Below are 12,839 nucleotides of genomic sequence, written 5' to 3' on the forward strand. Positions count from 1 at the left end.
GCTAGCAATAAAGCTGGGAAAAAGCCGAAGAGCAGCGAGATCGGATGAGTGATAACTGTCACAGTCCGCTGCTCATCGCCCCGCGGCTTTTTGACAGCTTTATTTGATAACTTAGGCGAACGTATTCAAGGTCCGCGGCGGCGAAGGTAGGTGAGCTTAGGCGGACGTATTGGGCCGGCGAAGCCAGAAAAGTAGACGGCTTGATAACTACCCCCCATAGTATCATATCAAGCATGGATTGCCTGTAACGATCATCGGTTTGTGTCAAATAACCACTAATTATTGCTCGCACTACACCCCAGCTGCTAGCAGAACCTCTGGTCTATAGAGGCTAATTCTGGGAAGGCTAGTATAGAGGATCTAAGTGTGGCAATAAAGTGTTAAATGAGAGCTTGAATACACAAACATATAACAAGAAATTGGCAAATGTATCAAAGAACAACGTTAAAACAGTGAACAATACGCTGTAGTCCACAAACAGGTTGCAAACATATATAGCACAGAGAGTTCGGATCCCAAGGCAGTTTATATCATCTGGCAAACAGGTCCCATCTTCTCGACCCTCCACTATGCGGATATGCCAGTACAGTTAGTAACTGAAATTGTAAATCACTTATCTGAAAGCCAAGGATTTGTAATCCAATACCGTGCTCCTGAAAACAGACCCTCCTGATGTAAGGAAGTACTTTAATGTGAGTGCAACCGTAGCAGCTGATGCAGGCCCAGACCAACGCCAATTCAGGCTCGAAGTGAGCAAACAAGCCAAACACATGCAAAGAAAGTCACGTGAAAACTGTATCCAACACCAACGATCGTTTCACCCCTAACGTCAAGTGCAAGACGGGGCTTCCTCAGGGCTACTGGATCCAGCCCTTTCATTAGAGCTTATATTGAAGCAACACTGTCACCTATTGGAGGAGGCGCTTTTAAGTAAAACATAAGCGCAACAAAATAGTATATACATTGTTATAGCTACATTATTATATGAAATCTAAGAACAATCTAAGTAAATTGGCACAGATACTGAATATTCAAAAAATGCTACTGTGTCAAACTTTTATCCACCCATTTTATAAATGTTAACAATTCATAAACATTTACAAAATCTGTCACATACATATGAGGGATTACTTTGAAATATATATGACTAGTCCTAAAGCCCGTTCACACGGGCCATTTTTTGCATTACAGTGGTCCCACCCCTGGCGTTCTCTCCCTCCCACTCTCTTTTGCTTTCTCTCTCTCCCCCTCTCTTTTGCGCTCTCTCCCCCTCTCTCTCTCCATCTCCCCCCTCTCTCTCTCTCCCCCCTCTCTCTCTTTCTCTCTCTCCCCCCTTTCTCTCTCCCCTCTCTCTCTCCCCCCTCTCTCTCTCCCCTCTCTCTATCTCACCCCTCTCTCTCTCTCTCCCCTCTATCTCTCTCTCTCTCTCTCCCCCCCCCTCTCTCTCGCGCCTCCTCTCTCTCTGGCCTCTCTCTTTCTCTCTCCCCTCTCTCTGTCTCTCTCTCTCCCCTCTATCTCTCTCTCTCCCCCCTCTCTCTCTCTCTCCCCCCTCTCTCTCTCCCCCCCTCTCTCTCTCTCCCCTCTCTCTCACCTCTCTCTCTCTCTCCCCTCTCTCTCCCCTCTCTCCCCCCCTCTCTCCCTCCCCTCTCTCCCCCCCTCTCTCCCTCCCCTCTCTCCCTCCCCTCTCTCCCTCTCTCTCTCTCCCCCTCTCTCTCTCTCTCTCTCCCCCTCTCTCTCTCCCCCCTCTCTCTCTCTCCCCTCTCTCTCTTTCTCCCCCTCTCTCTCTCTCCTCTCTCTCTCCCCCCTCTGTCTCTCCTCTCTCTCTCTCTTGCCCCTCTATCTCTCCCCCCTCTCTCTCCCCCCCTCTCTCCCCCCCCTCTTAATCTCTCCCCTCTCTCTGTGTCTCTCCTCTCTCTCCCCTCTCTCTCTCCCCTCCCCCCCCCCCTCTCTCTCCCTCTCCCCCCCCTCTCTCTCTCTCCCCCCTCTCTCTCTCTCCCTCTCTCTCATTCTCTCTCTCCTCTCTTTCTCTCTCCCTCTCCCCCCTCTCTCTCTGTCTCTCTCTCTCCCTCTCCCCCTCTCTCTTTCCCCTCTCTCTCTCCCCCTCTCTCTCTCTCCCTCTCTCTCCCCCCTCTCTCTCTCCCCACATCTCCCCCCCTCTCTCCACATCTCCCCCCTCTCCCCACATTTCCCCCCTCTCTCCCCATCTCCCCCCTCTCTCCACATCTCCCCCCTCTCTCCACATCTCCCCACATCGCTCCCCTCTCTCCACATCTCCCCCCTCACTCCACATCTCCCCCCTCTCTCCACATCTCCCCCCTCTCTCCACATCTCCCCCCTCACTCCACATCTCCCCCCTCACTCCACATCACCCCCCTCTCCCCACATCTCTCCCCTCTCCCCACATCTCTCCCCTCTCTCCACATCTCCCCCCTATCTCCACATCTCCCCCCTCTCCCCACATCTCCCCCTCTCCCCACATCTCCCCCCTCTCCCCACATCTCCCCCCTCTCCCCACATCTCTCCCCTCTCTCCACATCTCCCCCTCTCTCCCCTCTCTCCACATCTCCCCCCTCTCTCCACATCTCCCCACATTTCTCCCCTCTCTCCACATCTCCCCCCTCTCTCCACATCTCCCCACATCTCTCCACATCTCCCCCCTCACTCCACATCTCCCACATCTCTCCACATCTCCCCACATCTCCCCCCTCACTGCACATCTCCCCCCCTCTCCCCACATCTCCCCACATCCCTCCACCCTCTCTTGAGCTGTTTGAGCTCTCTCCACGGCCCTTCACGGGCCTTCACGCTAGGCTCCGCCCCTTTCACAGGTTTTCCCGTTAGGCCACGCCCCCTTCACGATCGGCCACGCCCACTTCTGCTCGGCGCAGTCGGCAGAACAGGTAGGGACTTAGGCCAGTGTGTTTGTCCGCGTGCTGTCTCTACTGCGCATGACAGCTTCGGACAAACAGACTTGGCCTTTTATAGTATAGGATGATAGCGGGAGTAGAGAGGGAAAAGCATCAACATAAAATTTTAATATGAAAAAAAAAACTATTTTCAGAAAAATCTGCATAACATGTTCTTAAAGGGAAAAATTAGGAGAGTGCATGGTTGAAAGGCAAACCTCTGAAATAAAGCAGGCCAAATCTAATTTTTCATTAAGGCCAGTTGGTGCTAGAGTGATTAAAGTGTAAATCCATTTACACTCTTTTTGGAGGAGTGTAAATCACTACTAAGGACCGTCTAGCACTACAAGATCTTAATGATCTTTATCTGGAATCTGCTTTGCAAGCAGATACTTCTCCTGTGGCTGATGAAACAATCCCTTTTAAATTTACCTCGCATTTCAAACAAAGATCTACATATATGCCGCAACTTGCTTTCTCAACTCCAGTTAATTTGTTTGTGAAATTAGTTGAACGAGATATACAAAATGTGTAATTTACTGGTATTGTCAATGACAATTTATCTAAAAAAGAAAGGAAGGCTTTGAGAGAACTGAGGGAGGCCCTCATGGGGTTTTTAAGCCCGCGGACAAGGGCGGCAACGTTGTGTTATGGGATGAATCCATGAACATTAAAGAAGTACATGGACAATTGAATGATAAAGAGCAGTATCAAAGACTGACATTTAATCCACTTTCCAATTTAAAATTAAATTTGTTCAGAATTCTTAATGATGTCAGGGATGATGGGGTGATAACTATTACAGAATTTAAATATTTATATGTTGAACATCCGGTTATTCCTATCTTTTATTGCATTCCTCAAATTCATAAGAACCTCACAAATCCTTCGGGGCGCCCCATCATTTCTGGCATTGATAGTTTGTCTGAACATATTGGGAACTATGTAGATCATGCACTTAGACCATTCCTAACCGCCTTGCCTTCTTTTGTCTTGGACAGTACTGATGTACTAAGAAAAATGAATGATTTAACGGTTGAAAAAGGCTCCATTATAGTAACACTAGATGTTAAGAGCCTGTACTCTTCTATTCCGCATGAGACAGGCATAGAAGCATGTGAGGAGTTTCTCTTAAGTAGAGGGTCCATGTTCCATAAACACACTGAGCTTGTTGTTACTTTACTCAGATTTATCTTAAACAACAATGTTTTTATGTTTGATAATAAAATCTACAAACAGCTAAGAGGAACAGCTATGGGGGCAACATGTGTCCCCACTTATGCATGTTTACATTTAGGTAAATGGGAGATGGATGTTGTCTACCAGAATGTCTTATTTATGGAACATGTATATTTCTGGCTAAGATATGTGGATGACATCCTGTTAATCTGGGAGGGTGACTATCATAATTTACTTACATTTGTTAATGAGCTTAACAACAATAATTCTAATATACATTTAACCATGCAATATAGTGAAACTGAGATTGATTTCTTAGATATTAAAATAAGAAACATGAATAATACGTTGGTTACTGAAAATTTCAGGAAGAGTACTGCTACTAATCGCTTGTTACAAGCTTCAAGTCACCACCCGTCACACTTGATTAAAAATATCCCTAAAGGCCAATTTATGCGCTTAAGACGCAACTGTTCCTCTAAAGAGAAATTTGATATACATGCAAAAAGCATGCAAAGTAGGTTTGTGGAACGTGGCTACTCTAAGAGGAGTGTCAGACTTGCTAAGGTCACAGCAAGAAAACGTAATAGAGATGACTTACTGTTCAGTAAAAGCAAAACTAAAAACAATGTAATTCGGCTAATTACAAGCTATAATTGTCACTGGCATACCATTAGGATGATACTATCAAAACACTGGTCGATTTTAACCAGTGATGAAAGGATTCAAGCTGAAGTAGGAAAAGTACCTAATTTGACTGCTAGAAGAGCTTTAAATTTAAAAGACAATTTGGTTAAAAGCCAGTTTATTTCTACTCCTTCAAAAGGTCAATGGTTGCAAAAACACATACCTAATGGGAATTTTTTATGCGGTAAGTGTGTTACATATGAATTTATGAAGCGCAATAAAGTTTTTTCTGGAAATAGTGGCACAGATTACCGTATTAACCATTTCTTTAACTGCAACACAGAAGGGGTAGTCTATCTACTGGAATGCTCTTGTCCCAGGTTTTACGTGGGAAAAACCAAGAGAATTTTTAAGGACCACATTAAAGAACATCGCAAAGATATTAAAGGTGAAATTCAGACAAGCAGTATAGCCAGTTCACTATCAAGAAAGGCATAACAGTAATCCTTGTTGTTTGAGATTTACGGGGATCGATAAAGGACTGTTGCATGCATGGTCGTGGAGGAGACAATGATAAATGTCTCCTCCAAAAAGAGTGTAAATGGATTTACACTTTAATCACTCTAGCACCAACTGGCCTTAATGAAAAATTAGATATGGCCTGCTTTATTTCAGAGGTTTGCCTTTCAACCATGCACTCTCCTAATTTTTCCCTTTAAGAACATGTTATGCAGATTTTTCTGAAAATAGTTTTTTTTTTCCTATTAAAATTTTTATGTTGATGCTTTTCACTCTCTACTCCCGCTATCATCATATATATTTCAAAGTAATCCCGCATATGTATGTGACAGATTATGTAAATGTTTATGAATTGTTAACATTTATAAAATGTGTGGATAAAATTCTGACACAGTAGCATTTTTTGAATATTCAGTATCTGTGCCAATTTACTTAGATTGTACTTAGATTTTATATAATAATGTAGCTATCACAATGTATATACTATTTTGTTGCGCTTATGTTTTACTTAAAAGCGTCTCCTCCAATAGGTGACAGTGTTGCTTCAATATAAGCTCCAATGAAAGGGCTGGATCCAGTAGCCCTGAGGAAGCCCCGTCTTGCACTTGACGTTAGGGGTGAAACGATCGTTGGTGTTGGATACAGTTTTCACGTGACTTTCTTTGCATGTGTTTGGCTTGTTTGCTCACTTCGAGCCTGAATTGGCGTTGGTCTGGGCCTGCATCAGCTGCTACGGTTGCACTCACATTGAAGTACTTCCTTACATCAGGAGGGTCTGTTTTCAGGAGCACGGTATTGGATTACAAATCCTTGGCTTTCAGATAAGTGATTTACAATTTCAGTTACTAACTGTACTGGCATATCCGCATAGTGGAGGGTCGAGAAGATGGGACCTGTTTGCCAGATGATATAAACTGCCTTGGGATCCGAACTCTCTGTGCTATATATGTTTGCAACCTATTTGTGGACTACAGCGTATTGTTCACTGTTTTAACGTTGTACTTTGATACATTTGCCAATTTCTTGTTATATGTTTGTGTATTCAAGCTCTCATTTAATACTTTATTGCCACACTTAGATCCTCTATACTAACCTTCCCAGAATTAGCCTCTATAGACCAGAGGTTCTGCTAGCAGCTGGGGTGTAGTGCGAGCAATAATTAGTGGTTATTTGACACAAACCAATGATCGTTACAGGCAATCCATGCTTGATATGATACTATGGGCTCTATTTAACAAGCTCCGTATGGAGCTTGATGGCCCCTGTTTCTGGTGAGTCTTCAGACTCGCCAGAAACAGCAGTTATGAAGCAGCGGTCACAAAGAGCAGGCAGACAGGAATAGCCACAATACAACCCAATCGAGTATGATTGGGTTGATTGACAACCCCCTGCTGGCGGCCCATTGGCCGTGAGTCTGCAGGGGGCGGCGTTTCACCAGCAGCTCTTGTGAGCTGGTGCAATGCTGAATACGGCGAGTGTAGTGCTCGCCGTATTCAGCGAAGTCTGGCGGACCTGATCCGCAGTGTCGAATCAGGTCCACCAGACCTTGATAAATTTGCCCCTATGTGTTGATATTTCTCATGATTTGGGTCACGTGAAATTACTATGATACAATGTATATAGTCTACAGTTTTAGATAACGATATTGCAATGAAATGTTTTTTTCAGCAAGTTATAATGTGATATACTATATATTATATTTATTTAGCAATAAATACTGCTATTATTAATTATAAGAGTGCTTGATTCCCTATCTTTTCTAAAGGTATATGTATTTTGATGTACCATTTCTTTTCTTATAGTATCTGATCATATATATATATATATATATATATATATATATATATATAGTATCTCACAAAAGTGAGTACACCCCTCACATTTTTGCAAGTATTTAATTATATATTTTCATGTGACGACACTGAAGAAATGACACTTTGCTACAATGTAAAGTAGTTAGTGTACAGCCTGTATGATGGTGTAAATTTGCTGTCCCCTCAAAATAACTCAACACACAGCCACTAATGTCTAAACCGTTGGCAACAAAAGTGAGTAAACCCCTAAGTAGAAATGTCCAAATTGGGCCCAATTAGCCATTTTTCCTCCCCGGTGTCATGTGACTAGTTAGTGTTACAAGGTCTCAAGTGTGAATGGGGAGCAGGTGTGATAAATTTGGTGTTATAGCTCTCACATTCTCTCATACTGGTCACTGGAAGTTCAACATGACACCTCATAGCAAAGAACTCACTGAGGACCTGAAAAAAAGAATTGTTGCTCTACATAAAGATGGCCTAGACTATAAGAAGATTGCCAAGACCCTGAAACTGAGCTGCAGCACGTTGGGCAAGACCATACAGCGGTTTCACAGGACAAGTTCCACTCAGAACAGGCCTCGCCATGGTCGACCAAAGAAGTTGAGTGCAAAGAGGTTGTCTTTGTAAAATAGACATATGAGTGCTGCCTGCATTGCTGCAGAGGTTGAAGGGGTGGGAGGTCAGCATGTCAGTTCTCAGACCATACACCGCACACTGCATCAAATTGGCCTGCATGGCTGTCGTACCAGAAGGAAGCCTTTTATGAAGATGATGCACAAGAAAGCCCACAAACAGTTTGCTGAAGACAAGCAGACTAAGGACATGGATTACTGGAACCATGTCCTATAGTCCGATGAGACCAAGATAAACTTATTTGGTTCAGATGGTGTCAAGCGTGTATGGCGGCAACCAGGTGAGGAGTACAAAGACAAGTGTGTATTGCCTACCATCAAGCATGGTGGTTGGAGTGTCATAGCCTGGGTCTGCATGAGTTCTGCCAGCACTGGGGGGCTACAGTTCATTGAGGGAAACATGAAGGCCAACATGCACTGTGACATACGGAAGCAGAGCATGATCCCCTCCCTTCGGAGACTGGGCTGCAGGGCAGTATTCCAACATAATAACGACCCCAAATACACCTCCAAGATGAACACTGCCTTTCTAAAGAAGCTGAGGGTAAAGGTGATGGACTGACCAAGCATGTCTCCAGGCCTAAACCCTATTGAGCATCTGTGGGGCATCCTCAAATGAAAGGTGGGGGAGCGCAAGGTCTCTAACATCCACCAGCTCCATGATGTCGTCATGGAAGAGTGGATGAGGACTCCAGTGGCAACCTGTGAAGCTCTGGTGAACTCCATGCCCAAGAGGGTTAAGGCAGTGCTGGAAAATAATAGTGGCCACACAAAATATTGACACTTTGGGCCCAATTTGGACGTTTCAACTTAGGGGTGTACTCACTTTGTTGCCAACGGTTTAGACATTAATGGCTGTGTGTTGAGTTATTTTGAGGGAAAAGCAAATTTACACTGTTATACAGGCTGTACACTCACTACTTTACATTGTAGCAAAGTGTCATTTCTTCAGTGTTGTCACATGAAAAGATATAATAAAATATTTACAAAAAGGAAATTTATGCTTACCTGATAAATTTATTTCTTTTACGATATGACGAGTCCAGGGATTTCATCATTACTTATGGGATTACGCCTCCTGGTCAGCAGGAGGAGGCAAAGAGCACCACAGCAGAGCTGTATATATAGCTCCTCCCTTCCCTCCCACTCCAGTCATTTGACCGAAGTTAGGAAGAGAAAGGAAAAGCCAAAGGTGCAGAGGTGACTGTAGTTTAACAAAAATAAATACCTGTCTTATAAATGACAGGGTGGGCCGTGGACTCGTCATATCGTAAAAGAAATAAATTTATCAGGTAAGCATAAATTTCCTTTTCTTTTACAAGATATGACGAGTCCACGGATTTCATCCTTACTTATGGGATACAATACCAAAGCTATAGGACACGGATGAAAGGGAGGAACAAGACAGGAACCTAAACGGAAGGCACCACTGCTTGAAGAACCTTTCTCCCAAAAACAGCCTCAGACGAGGCAAAAGTATCAAATTTGGAAAATTTGGAAAAAGTGTAAAGAGACGACCAAGTTGCAGCCTTGCAAATCTGTTCAACAGAAGCATAATTTTTAAATGCCCATGAGGAAGCCACAGCCCTAGTAGAATGAGTCGTAATTTTTTCAGGAGGCTGCTGTCCAGCAGTCTCATATGCCAATTGGATGATACTCCTCAGCCAAAAATAAAGAGAGGTAGCCGTAGCTTTTCTGACCCCTACGCTTTCCAGAAAAGACAACAAATAATGAAGAAGATTGACAAATTCCTTAGTCGCCTGCCAGTAAAACTTCAGGGCACGGACCACGTCCAAGTTATGTAATAGACGCTCCTTCTTAGAAGAAGGATTAGGACACAAGGAAGGAACAACAATTTCCTGATAAATATTCTTATTAGAAACAACCTTAGAAAGGAAACCAGTGGCTAGATTTAGAGTTTTGTCGGTAAACACCTGCGTAGCTAATGCCGCTTTTTTTTCCCAACGCCCCCGTAAGACAACGCTGGTATTGAGAGTTGTCTGAAGGGCTGCGTTAGGCTCCAAAAAGGGTGCGTTGAGCCTAATGTACTGCCACTTCAACCCTCAATACCAGCGTTGCTTACGGTAGCGGTAAACAGCTAAAACGTGCTCGTGCACGATTCCCCCATAGGAAACAATGGGGCAGTTTGGGATGCAAAAAAGCAGCGTTCAGCTCCCAACGCAGCCCCATTGTTTCCTATGGGGAAACATTTTCTAAGTCTGCACCTAACACCCTAACATGAACCCGAGTCTAAACACCCCTAACCTTACACTTATTAACCCCTAATCTGCTGCCCCCGCTATCGCTGACACCTGCATTATATTATTAACCCCTAATCTGCCGATTCGGACACCGCCGCAACCTACATTATCCCTATGTACCCCTAATCTGCTGCCCCTAACATCGCCGACCCCTATATTTATATTACCCCTAATCTGCCCCCCCAACGTCGCTGCTACCTTACCTACACTTATTAACCCCTAATCTGCCGACCGGACCTCGCCGCTACTCTAATAAATGGAAGATAAACAAGGGGCGCCAACATAGTGTGAATCGTTCAAACAACAAATATAAAAGTGATGTGCAAAAAACTACTCACAAGGAAAGTGGCACCTTAAATGAATAAGGTGCGATAAAGCAGGCTGACATTCAAATTCCAGCAGTCAGTACGCTGGAGGTCTCACCCAGAGGACCTGTGGAATCCAGATAGGCGTCTAGAAAGTAGCACCCACGTTTTTCAGGGCCAATGGCCGAACCAGGTGAGCTGCAAGCTGATAGGTGTTCTCCTGCTGCACTCACGCCACCGAGACTTTTCTCCAAAAACGACAGTGTCAGTGTATGAAAGGTTCCGTGGTAAAAGTCCTGTTTCAAAAACAAGTGGATCGTGGAAAGAAGCAAAAATACCGGGTCGTGGTATAAAACAAACAGTATTTATTTTGCAACGCGTTTCTCAGTCTATTCCAGACCGTTTCATCAGTGTTTTATACCACGACCCGGTATTTTTGCTTCTTTCCACGATCCACTTGTTTTTGAAACAGGACTTTTACCACGGAACCTTTCATACACTGACACTGTCGTTTTTGGAGAAAAGTCTCGGTGGCGTGAGTGCAGCAGGAGAACACCTATCAGCTTGCAGCTCACCTGGTTCGGCCATTGGCCCTGAAAAACGTGGGTGCTACTTTCTAGACGCCTATCTGGATTCCACAGGTCCTCTGGGTGAGACCTCCAGCGTACTGACTGCTGGAATTTGAATGTCAGCCTGCTTTATCGCACCTTATTCATTTAAGGTGCCACTTTCCTTGTGAGTAGTTTTTTTGCACATCACTTTTATATTTGTTGTTTGAACGATTCACACTATGTTGGCGCCCCTTGTTTATCTTCCATTCTAGACACCCTGACCCATCGCACCGCGGGACACAAGAGGAGCACGCCAAACACCTGAACACATCACTGTTCACATATTAGGATTGGACACTTATTTTTTACATCACAGCAATTTTTGGGACATTGATAAGTACTTTTTTTATATATTTTACTAATCGCCACAAATATCATTGTTTATCTGTGATATCTGATTATTTCAATGTATCACTAATATTATACACAAATTGTCCTGAGCACTTGTTTTACACACAATTTATTTTCGTCATTATTATAATTTTTTACACATACCAAACACTGTGCTGTTTATAAAAAAATAATTTTTTTTTTTTTTTTTTTTTTTTTTTTTTATTTATGCATACGGGTACAAACCCAATCATAAAGTGGTAGGTCCCACTTTGATAACCTGTGCTCCAAGCGCATCCTCTTAAGTTTTTTCCTCCTCAGGAATTTCTTTTTATACTCTAATAAATGTATTAACCCCTAAAGCTAAGTCTAACCCTAACCCTAACACCCTAAGTTAAATATAATTTTAATCTAACGAAATAAATTAAATATTATTAACTAAAGTCTTCCTATTTAAAGCTAAATACTTACCTGTAAAATAAACCCTAATATAGCTACAATATAACGAATAATTATATTGTAGCTATTTTAGGATTTATATTTATTTTACAGGCAACTTTGTATTTATTTTAACTAGGTACAATAGCTATTAAATACTTATTTACTATTTAATAGCTACCTAGTTAAAATAATTACAAAATTACCTGTAAAATAAGTCCTAACCTAAGTTACAATTAAACCTAACACTACACTATCAATAAATAAATTAAATCAATTAACTACAAGTACCTACAATTACCTACAATTAAATAAACTAAACTAAATTACAAAAAAACCCACTAAATTACAAAAAATAAAAAAGATTACAAGAATTTTAAGCTAATTACACCTACTCTAAGCCCCCTAATAAGATAACAAAGCCCCCCAAAATAAAATAATTTCCCTACCCTAATCTAAATTAAAAAAGTTAACAGCTCTATTACCAGCCCTTAAAAGGGCTTTTTGTGGGGCATGCCCCAAAGAAATCAGCTCTTTTGCCTGTAAAAAAAAAACACAATACCACCCCCCAACATTACAACCCACCACCCACATACCCCTACTCTAACCCAAACCCCCCTTAAATAAACCTAACACTACCCCCCTGAAGATCTCCCTACCTTGAGTCGTGTACTGTTCACCCAGCCGGGCACTGATGGACCAAAAGAGGACATCCGAAGCGGGAGAAGTCTTCATCCTATCCGGGCAGAAGAGGACATCCGGACCGGTAGACATCTTCATCCAAGCGGCACCTTCTATCTTCATCCATCCGGAGCGGAGCGGAGCCATCTTCTTCCAGCCGACGCGTATTCATCCTTCTTCCACGACGCCTACTCGCCGAATGAAGGTTCCTTTAAATGACGTCATCCAAGATGGCGTCCCTCGAATTCCGATTGGCTGATAGGATTCTATCAGCCAATCGGAATTAAGGTAGGAAAAATCTGATTGGCTGATCCAATCAGCCAATCAGATTGAGCTCGCATTCTATTGGCTGATCCTAACAGCCAATAGAATGCAAGCTCAATCTGATTGGCTGATTGAATCAGCCAATCCGATTGAACTTGAATCTGATTGGCTGATTCAATCAGCCAATCAGATTTTTCCTACCTTAATTCCGATTGGCTGATAGAATCCTATCAGCCAATCGGAATTCGAGGGACGCCATCTTGGATGAAGTC

Source organism: Bombina bombina, chromosome 2 (genome assembly GCF_027579735.1).
Source record: "Bombina bombina isolate aBomBom1 chromosome 2, aBomBom1.pri, whole genome shotgun sequence".
Lineage (NCBI taxonomy): Eukaryota > Metazoa > Chordata > Amphibia > Anura > Bombinatoridae > Bombina > Bombina bombina.